General features: G+C 51.7%; 1 long non-coding RNA gene across 1 annotated transcript; it reads left to right on the top strand.

The window, feature by feature from the left end:
- The first annotated feature begins 2,390 nt into the window (after positions 1–2,390).
- LOC140695098 (uncharacterized) lies at positions 2,391–10,048 on the top strand. Its single transcript, XR_012070787.1, has 4 exons — positions 2,391–2,646; positions 7,751–7,871; positions 8,137–8,335; positions 9,928–10,048. It is a non-coding gene; the product is annotated as an uncharacterized lncRNA (long non-coding RNA).
- Positions 10,049–10,640: the final 592 nt, after the last annotated feature.

The raw sequence follows: 10,640 nt of genomic DNA, 5'->3' as shown, positions 1-10,640 counted from the left end.
CTTAAATCAAAAGTGATGACTAGTGATTCCATGGCTGCTGTATTTGCTAAGCTAATTACTCCTTTGCTCCATTACACATTTGTTTTATCTGAAAAAGAAATACAAGGAAATGGTTTAAAAAAAACTCAGAGAACAAAAATACACAAGTGAAAGATGTTTTCCCTCATCCTCTGTTCTTTCAGCCCTCTCTGGAGATGCCTCTGTTTACTATCCTTTGGGTGCTTTTCCAGATATGCTTTGCACATTCCCACCTATGTATGTAAATTCCTTTAAAATTTTAGTTATTTTTAACTTAAAGGGGTTTAAATCCTCAAGTGGCATCTGGCCGGGTAATATAACAGAACAAATCTGACTCCATATTAGATTTGTTCCTTTGAATTTAACCCTATGCTCTGTCACCTAGGCTTCATCTTGCTTGTAAAACAATGTTGCCTAGAGCCTGAAATAAACAGGAGACCCTATTCTGAAGGCTCTGACCTTTAAGGATATTTAACACTTTTTCATTCATTAAAAGATAGCAAATTGCAGAATAGAAAATAACGTTTCTTTTGTTGGAGGTTTACAGGGATCTGACCCACGCAGATAGCTGCAAGAAGAAAGGATTCTAACAAGAAGGAATTCCTACACTAAGAAGTTTGCACTAACCAAGCACATAGGAAAGGAGCCTGAATTGTGACTTGGGGAGATGGTTTTCCAGGACATTAGTTTGCCATCTAGGTCTACAGAAACTTGCTATTCCATGCCCCAACATCTGGTCTCCCAACTTATTGGCCTGTCCTGCACTGAGGAGAATTAATTTCGACTTGGTAACACTCCTATCTACCTAGAAAGCTGGGCACTGGAGCTGAGTGTTATGGAAACAGGCCAGCCAAGACAAAAGCACCAATCGGAGTGTTGGAGTACTCAGAATTATTATGCCGGTGGGCTCAGAGGGGCTTCGGCTCCGAAGTTTTGAGTACCTCCAAGACGTGCACATGAGGTTTTAAAGGCTTAGTTACAAGTAAGGGGGGATTAGCCAATAAGGCTCAAAGAACAAAAAGCAAGGAATAAGTACACTGGAGCTTATCAATTTGTAATAGATCACATTACTGACACTTGTTGAGCTTGGAATTACGAGTTAGGTTGTTAGGCCAATAAACTGACACTAAACTTCAGATTTACGAGATAGCCCAGCAGAATTTAGATCAGTAAACTGACACTTATCACACTTAGATTTGTGACTTAGCTTGTTAGCCCAGCTGGACTTTTCCTTCACCTGAGGACTGCTCTCCCACACCCAGGGAACTACTGTGAGCCCTTGATGTTTCCACTAGGGTGGGGTATGGTTTAACCAGGAGGGATGGGGACTATGCACCAACACTCAGGCAGTCTGCTCTGTCTGGGGCTCTGATCTTGTACCATCCCGCTCCCCGCCAGCCCAACACCTGGGACAGTGGAGCTAAGGCAGAGATCCTGCCTGCCTGTTTCCCAGCGTGTAAAAGGGGAATATGTGCTCTTCCCAAGGTAGTTCTGAGCGACAACACCTGCGGGTGCTTGGTTCTCAGAGCAACAGAAAACCCAGCTCCGCGTGGGGGCAACGGGTGTGATCTCCCTAGGGTTTCTGCAGAAGCATCGGACGGAGGGTTGGATCACGGTGGTAAAATTGAGCTGCGGGGCTTGAAGGGTAACAGAAGGGTACAGAGGCAGGTCTGCCGCCTAGGGGTGCCCCAGAGGTAAAGCTTTTTTTCTCCAACTCCGCTAAGACCCTCCCTTCTCCAGAGCCCTTCCTTCTCTCTGCTCATCCTGTCCATCTGTATCCCTCCAATTTTCCCGTCCTCTCCACCCGCTCCCATCTTCTCCCTCCCTCGCTGTCCCACCTTCTCTCATAGAACCCAGAGAGGATCGCTGGCCCTCCTGCGCATGCGCAGTCAGTGCCAAGTGGTCCGCTGGTTGGGAGCTCCATATCCGAGCCGGGGATCGGGCCCAAAGGCTTCTCAACTACGTCGCCCGGTCGGCCTTTGGTTCCTGCCTGGGGTCGGGGCCTCTGACTGTGGAAGTGCAAGGTGGGGGGCTCCTGGGAAAGGGGTCAGGCGGCTGCGGGAGGGCGGTCCCCCTGTCACAGACCCCAAGGGCGCTAGTCAGCCCGTGTTCAGATGAATTGCTCAGGCCAGACCCCTCTGCCAGCGCCACCTGCCCCGGCGTCCCGGCCACAGTGTCCAGGGACTGGTGTGCACCTGCCACCTCTCACCCAGCCGGGATCCCCTCAGTCCGCGGCTGGCGTCCCCTTCCCCTCTCCCTCCCGCTAGTCCTCTCCTCCTGGGCTTCCTCTTCTCGTCCGGCGGCCCGTCCCCGCCCCTGGGCGGGCTGTGTCCCGGGTGGGCGGGGTCTGCGGACCCGGACGGGGGCGGGCGCCTGGGACTGGGGCTGGGGCTGTCCTCCGAGCGAGGCTGCAGCCCGCGTCCCCCTCCCCGCTTTCCCTGCCCCGCGACCCCGGGGCTGCCCTGCTCTCCCTTTCCCGCTCCCTGAGGACCAGCTCTGTGGCGTGGGCGCTGCTACCTGGGCTGAAAGCCTCCGGCTCTAACGCCCAGCTTCTCCTGGTGGAGTCGGGAAAAGGGAGCGTCACTGCTAAGCGAGGTTCTGTCTCCCCCCTCCATGTTTCTGCCTCAGGTAAGTACCTTGAACACTTTCAGGTGTTATGATGGCGGTGCTTGTTGATGTCACGTGTTTTTATAGTGAGAGGGATTGCAGTGGTGAAAGCAGGGCTTGGTTCTGTTAAAAATGTGCTGAAGGCATGAGGCTGTGACATCCTCCTTCCTTCCCTCTCCCAGGGTGAAAGGAGTGATCGTCGATTTTAAAAAGATAGTTACAGTCCCTAACTAGCCCAGCCCAGCTAGTGTGTGTTAACAGGAACAGCACCACCAGAGGCCTTGGAGACCCAGGGATATTGCAGTCCTAAAGTGCTCCTGGCATAGTTTGGCTTGTTTAGGTTTTTTGTTTTTCTTAAATTGTGGGACAGACTAGTGTATAAATTGAAAAATAATTGTCAAGAAATAATTTTCATAGGACAGTTTTATTGTGATATAGTTCACACACCATGAATTCCATCCATTTAAATGGTACAATTCAGCAGCTTTTTGCATATTCACAGTGGTGCATCCATTATTATTCCAGAACGTTTTCATCACTTCAGAAAGAGCAGTGGAAATGAATGACCTATCCACCCCTCCCAAGTGGTGGTTCTAAAGAAATTTCTTGGCTATTCCTGACCATAAATTAACTTGTTATATTCCAAGAAAAATCTGGTAGGAATTCTAACCAGAATTGAAATGAATCTGTCTATCAAAACAGGAAGAATTTATACCTTTATGGCATAAACTTCTTCTACCCATGAATATATCTGGGACCCTATCTTTTCATCTGACCAGAGCCTGGCCCATGTGAAGTTCTCACTACTTTTTGGGCTTGTGAATGATGAGATTCTATACATCGTTAGTTGCAACTGTAGCCTTTCACAGAAGAGAAAAGTAACCTCAGTGAAGCAAGTGACTCTCTGATGGTCAGAAAGAGTGACAGCCAGTGCTGGAGTGATCCAGTGGACTTGGTGTTTGCAGCTAGATTTCTCGACCACCTACAGTTAAGGGGATTAGAGAGTTCTTTTATTTTTTCTTAATGGCGTTGCATTTATTTTTACTTATTTTTTAAAATTATTTTTTATTTAAGTGTAGTCAATTTACAATGTTATTTTCAAGTGTGCAGCAGAGATTCAGTTATAAACATATACATATGTATATATATATGTTTTAGATTGTTTTTAGTATAAATCACTACAAGAAATTGAATATAGTTCCCTGTGTTATATAGCAGGTCCTTGTCATTTATTTTATATTTACTAATTTGTATCTGTTAATCCCCCCTTTCCTGCCTGCTAAACACAGTTTGCATTCTATGTCCATGTGTCCATTACTAGGAGCACCGTTTTTCCTAGTAATATATGCTCTTTTGCTGCTTTCAGTTTCAGTAATTCCATCTTATCTGTGGGCGCTTTTCTTCTGGTGGCCTTAATGTGGTTTGCACACGTGGTAATAGAGATCTGTATTTGGGAGAACCCCAGGCCTCGTGTAGTCCCTGGTACAGAGTGCCCACTGAATTGATGCTTGAACTGGGAAAAAAGCACAGTAAATGTTGGAATTTCCACTATGGTTGAGAATTCTATAACCTCTTTTGACAAACTTAATATTGGCTGCACCCATTCTGGGTAATTTGGTGGAAATTCATGTTATGGTGGTGAAGAGACGGGGCCTTGTATGCTTCTTCTCTTTCTGTTTTCTAACACTCATTCTCCTGGGCCTTCCAGATCCTCCCCTAGAAGTGCCAGGTCTGGCTTGGTGCTGCACTGAGGCAATATTTGTTAATAAGGCCCTTTCCTCATCTCTTCTGAGCCTCCGGTTTTTTCTCTGCACAATGAGGGCTTAGACTAGATAACTACTTTTCAGTTTCTTTTAAAGCCATGTTTCCTTTGAGAAACAGAAAATGCAAATCTCTCCTCTCAAACCAACCCTTTAGATTTTGAAAAGTCCTCCAAGGAGTGACATAGCTCTTTGTGGAAAATGAATGTGATTGTGATTCCAGGTGACACAGAAAAGACTCTTCAGAGATTGATTGCAGGGAGAGGGCAGGAAAGGGGCAGTATGTCACACTTTCTAGTGTGAGCACTGGAGCAGGGGCTTGGACTTAAATACGGTGTCTGACGTGGCCTCTCTCTAATCTTGTAGAATGTGATAAACTTCTCTACCTCAGTTTCTTGATGTGTTAAGTTGGGGTGATAATATTTTAAGGCTTTTGTGAAACATTATGCACATAAGCCATTTGTGTATGGGTAGAAACAAGACCTGCTAGGGATTCAGGGATTTGTTTAAAAAAAAAAATCTTGTCCATAGCACTCTGTCTGTGTGTATTTAGTAGTTCCTGAAGGGTGAGGGTGAGTCTAAATTCCATCGTGGGACAGGTGGCCCATGGTTCTCTGTGCCCCTGAATGCCCCCTCCTCCCCAGTCCTCTTCCTCAGTCCAGGATGAAGTTCCCTAGTAGATTTATTCAGAGGTCTTGTGAAAATGGCTATTCATTTTATTGTTTCACCAAGAAGGGCTGCCATCATGACCTCAGCCCTCCCCGGCCGCCACACCAACCCGGATCCCACCCCGGTCCATGTCCACTGGCCCCGCCAACGGCGCTGCCTTACGTTTACCGTCTGTGAGACGCCGCCCCAGAAAGGATGTCGGCCGCCGACTGACGCGGCCAGAACTAGTGGCCCGGCCAAGCAAGCCGCCATCCCCAGCAGCAAACACCGCCATGGCCCCGGGCAGCTGCACACTTCCGGAGCCCGCTGCCTGCCCCAGAAGCGCACGCCAGCCCGCGAGGAGCGCGGCGTCTTTATCCATGGCAACGCCGCGGGGCCCTCCCCTAGCGCTTGCGTCTACGTCCTCCCGAGGCTAGACGTGCAAGGGCAGAACTTTTGGAGCCAATGGGAGCAAGGGCGCGGCCAGGACGGGGGTGGGGGGAGGCTTATGGGGCAGCTGGGCGGGGCCGGGGCGGGCGGGGCTGCGCGGAGGTCCTCAGCTGCAGGTGGCACCGGCCGGAGGCTGGGGCAATGCTGCCAACAGTGGGCGCGGCGGCGGGGCAGCGAGGCGGGGGCACCCTCACCTGTCTGTGTGCAGGGCTCAGCCTGGGCTCCGCGGCCTCCGCTTGCACCGGAAGTGGACCCAGGCTACCTGTGGGCAAGATAGAGGACTGAGCCCAGGCAGGCACGTCTGGCCAGGTAGGGCACCTGAAGTGCAGATCCGCCAGGCCGGCTGCCGGCCTTGAATACGCGCTGCTAGGCAGTTTCCAAGAAGACGGGATCTGTCCCAAGAGGGGAGGTAGGGCAGGGTGCCAGATGCCTGGTTGGGTGCGGTCTTACAGGAGAGCCACGTTGAGAGGGTGCAGAGCAGCCCCTGTGTTGGCGGGGCTAGGAATTTGGGGTATAGGGTGGGGATGATGTGTGCCATTCCCTGTGGTCTCCCAAAGAACTCGCACCCCCAAGCAAAGGACCCTGCTCCCTCCACCCTTCACTGCATCCCCTGCCTTCCCCAGCACCACCGCCCCTGCCCCCGGAGTGTCCCATGACCTCTCCCCACACCAGGCACCGTCCCTGTTACAGGTACTTATCTCCTGGTGGTTCCAGCCCAAGGGTGGGGGCTGTATCTGACCAGTTAGGATGCCTGGAGCCTTTGTATGAAACCTCAGACTATAATGCAGGCGTGCACAGAGGCCCCTCAAACAGGATTCCCTGCATTCCCTCCCCACCACGCACCCACAGCGCAGCTGCCACACCAGGCCAAGCCTGCTGGAGGACCGCTGTTCCCTCTCCACCTGTCCCTGATCAAGAGTGCACCGCTCACACTGCTGGGTATTTAGTGGGCCTTAGAAGAGCAGCTGGTATTTTCATGGACAAATATTTGCTCTTTTGGGAAGAGTTGAGTGCAAAGGGATGTAGGGTATGCCTTTTCTGTTGTCCTGGAACTGGTGACTAGGATGCAAACTTAAGTCAAAGCAGTTTTTAGAGAGAGCCGCAATATATCTTACCCAAAGATCACTGTTCCCCTACAAAGGCAACACCACCTAGCGGGTGGGGTCCTGGTCCCTCTTTCTGGAGGTTGGGCTTTGCACCCTCCAGCTGGGACAGAGCCCGAAACAGCTCTGAACACGCTCCAACAGGCTTTCCCAGCACAAACTGCCTTTATTTTGAATCTGGCTGAAGGAAGCAGCTGAGAAATCTGGGTAAATCTTCCTGGGTGTAACCATGCCTTTTGTGCTGAATGAAAGAGCGGCTCTCCACATGCTTACATCTTAGAACTGAATGTGTGTCGAAGCCTTCATGCATGTAGCATGTTGGGAACAGCGTTTCATGGTGAGGGGAACTCTATAACTTACATGTGTATGGGGAAGCCCTCACTCCAACAGGGTTTTCCTGCACAAACTGCCTTTATTTCGAAATTGGCTCTTGCTGAGAAATCTTGGTAAGTGTTCTTAAGTGTAGCCATGCCCATTATGCAGGATGAAAGAGCGGCTCTACACTTTTTCACATCTCAGAAATGAATGTGTGTTGAAGCCGTCATTCATGTAGCGTGTTGGGAACACAGAATTTAGTGGTGAGAACTATGTAAATTACATGTCTATGATGAAGCACTCTCTCGAGCCGGGTATTCCAGTGCATACTGCCTTTATTTCGAAACTGGCTTCTCAGAAGCCTGTGGTCTCCACTGCAGGTCTGTCTCCAAACCCAGGGCCAGCATGGTAACTCTGCTCCCCCTGTCTATTCTGGAAGTTCTAGGTGTCCTCCATGGCCCTTCCACCATTATGTTTTTGGAAAACCCCGCAGATGGAATGGGCCTGAGAACAGGAGAGCTGGATGCCAGAAGCCACTGCCCAGTGTGAGGCTCCTGGGAGGGGCATCTCCTCTCCGTGGGCTCTGATCTAACCTCCCCGCTCCTCCACCCCCACCCCTCTTCTCCTGCATTTCCTGATTGATCCCTGGATAATGGTCCATACCAGGAATGACCTGGGAGAGGTTTTATGAGTCTTTAAGTGGAAAAAAAAAAGAAATCTTTAGACAAGTTACTGAAAGTAACTTCCAGCTTTACCGGGAAAGACCTCATTCCAATGTTTAAGGCTAGTTGACAGGGTGTCAAATTGCTTAACCACTCACATCTGAGCAAGTGCTACCTCTCTCTCCAGCTCCCCGCAGCATCCACCTGTGGCAACTTGGCCAAAAGAAGGCAAGAAAGCTCTTTCCCCTCGCCAGCACCAGCGTGGCTTTGGAGTCAGTGGAGGCTGAGAGAAAGAGCCCCGCCCTGAGGTTTGAGGGGCCTCCAGCCACAGCCAGAGGAGCGGGGGTTTTCAGAGTGGCCCAGCAGGGAAACCAGGCAAGGCCACCTGGCCCAAGTCTTCCCTGCCCAGAGAGCCCCATGAACTGCTTTGGGCCACACTCCCCGTTTGGGCCCCCTGCAAAAAGTTACCACGGGAGCCACACCTGAGAAGGCAGAAGGACAGCCCTTTAGCCTGGGGTCCCAGCAGGTGTGTCCTGTGAGACCTGTGGCCACATAAGTTACTTGTCTCTCCAGGTCACTGAAGGGACTGTGCTGGGCATCTTGGTGGTCAGGGACATGGGAACACCTCTAAACTCTGAAGAAGGACAGAGAGACTCTTCCTGGAAGCAAGGATTCCAGGGAGACACCTTGCCCAGAACTGGGGGACTGTGTCCTGAGTAGACCCCTGGGAGGCAATGTGGGGCTGTGGGGTCCTCTTCTGAGAAGGGAGCAGGTGAGTTTTCCGGGGGTGGGGTCCTGCTTTGTCCAGACATGTCCTTGTGTAAGACTCATTTACAAACACCTCCAAGTCCACCTAGGGGTGGCCCCAGAGGTGGGGGTAGAGGAGGAGAGTGAAGGGTGCAGACTTAGGGCCCCCTGAGCCACCCAGGGAGCCAAGGGTCAGTGGGAACATCTTGGGAGTCTAGTGCAGGGGTGGAGGACGAGCACTAAGAACATGCCAAGTCATGCAATAAAGTGACCCATGACCACGAGACACAGGTGGCCGTACACCAAAAGAGGCAGATAGAAATTTAGACCCAGGATCTGAGAACCTTGAGAGGGGCTGGAGGGTCCCAGGAACCCTCAGGAACAGCTCTTCTAGGGGCACAGACATCCCAATACACACATTTCTCATGGAAGCTTTTTGGGGTGCAGAGTGAGTTACCAGGATCCTGAACTTAGTATGGAATCCCACCCCCTTGTTCATCACGGTACCTGGCAATAAATTGCTGTCATTTGTCCCTGGACATGCACAGGGGAGCTGACTGCTGTGGGGGTCACTGCAGGACTAGAATCTTCTGGTGTCTGCTCTGTGACCACAGAAACCCAGGGGGATTTCTCAACGGGAGAACCTGGAGACCATGCCTGCAAGGACCACCCTCATGGGATGGCCAAGGAGCTCGTGGTACCCAGGTCACCAAGTGACGAAGTTGTGAGGTTGCCTGGGGTATCTTGGGGGCATGTAGATTTCTGAGGTCAGCACGTGGGCCCAGCACTGCTGGATGGTCTGCACAAAGAGGGGCCTGCCCTCCTGATGATGGCTCTTAACACCTGCAGGGAAACTGCTCCCAGGGCTCCTGGAGGTCCACATTGAGAGTGTCCTGCCAGCCCTGTGGGGTCACCTTCCCCTGATGCAGAAGCAGACCTCTCTCCCTTGAGGCCCAGGGGACACCTGGCTCAGGTGCCACCTGTGTGCCCTGGACACGCAGAGCCCCAGAGCTCTGGCACAGCCTGGGGTGTGGTGGTGTCCGGGCAAGAAAGGCCCTGGGAAGGGGGTCATTCAAGGGCAGAGGCCACTCTGCAGGGATGCTGGACCTGGCAGCAATGCACTGCTTCAGTACTCCCTTGGGTTGGGTCTCCAACCTGTGGGATGGAAGGGCCACTCCTTCCTGCGGTGCAGTCGGGGGAACTAGATCCATCGTCAAGGTCAGCCCTGAAAATGGAGGCTGCGCTACCTCCATTCCTGGAAAGAAAATCAGTCCCCTCCAGTCCAGGTGATTCAGAAAGTCATTCAGCAATGTTCGGGGCCCCCACTTTAGGCTTTGAATTAGAGCTGAGCGGCTTAGGAGGCCAGATCCCTGTCCGTGGCTCCAGGAGCAGGCTTTCTGCTGGGGGACAGGATCCTCACAAACACCTGTGTCTTTGTGGGACACTCCCCTCTGACAAGCTGGGAGGCAGGGTGCAGTTGTGGGAAATCGTGTTTACATGAGCAGAGGGCCACCATGTGGTGGGGGCACAGGAGACTGTGAGAATGAGACCCACAGCCTTTCTGGAATCAAAAAACTGGCAAATGTGAAAAAGTGCATAATTTGTTTTATTGAACAGGCTGCTTATGTACGTTTGGAGGACCAGGTTCAAGGACTCAGCATCCCTCCAGGACAATAGCCTCAAGAGAAGAACAGACAGAGCAGGAGGAGATCTGGGGTTTCTCCCAGGAATGAGGAGGAACAGGGATTTCTGCAGATTTGCAAGGAGTCCCCGACCACTGAGCATGGGGTTACAGCCCCACGAGCCCCTGTCATGTTTGGCTTGGGCTCTGGTTCTGGCCTGCTCATGTATTCTTCCAGCAGAGTTCCAGAAACTCAGAGGGTGGAATTAGAGGGGCTGCGTTTGGAACCTAGTGAGGAGTTGGAGGGTCCTTTATATTGAGTCCCTTCATCCTAATCACCGTAGCTGAAGCCCAACACCCCCCAGGCCCCCATGGTTGCCGTGGAGGGAGAACAAGCCTGGCAGGCGACCTAGGGGTCCCACTACTGTGTCCTTCCCTTGTCTTCGTTCCCTTTCACCCCGGAAGGTGTGATTGTCTCGTGTCATGGTGGCCTCCACAATGTCCCTCCCAGTAATCTCTCTTCTCCATCAGGTGGGGTTCCCAACCCCGCTCAGCCTTCTCTGCATGGATGCTGAAGGACCAGGCCCACCTGAAGTTCTGAGCTCGAGCACTAAGGTGGAAACAAAGAAACCAATGGAAAAAAGAAGCGAGTGATTGTGGCAAAGCTCCCCACCACAGAGAAGCTGCCCTGAGTGGAAGGGAGAGTGTG

Source organism: Vicugna pacos, unplaced genomic scaffold (genome assembly GCF_048564905.1).
Source record: "Vicugna pacos unplaced genomic scaffold, VicPac4 scaffold_137, whole genome shotgun sequence".
Classification (NCBI taxonomy): domain Eukaryota; kingdom Metazoa; phylum Chordata; class Mammalia; order Artiodactyla; family Camelidae; genus Vicugna; species Vicugna pacos.
The sequence above is the reverse complement of the archived record's forward strand: the minus strand, read 5'-3'. Positions and strand labels throughout refer to the sequence as shown.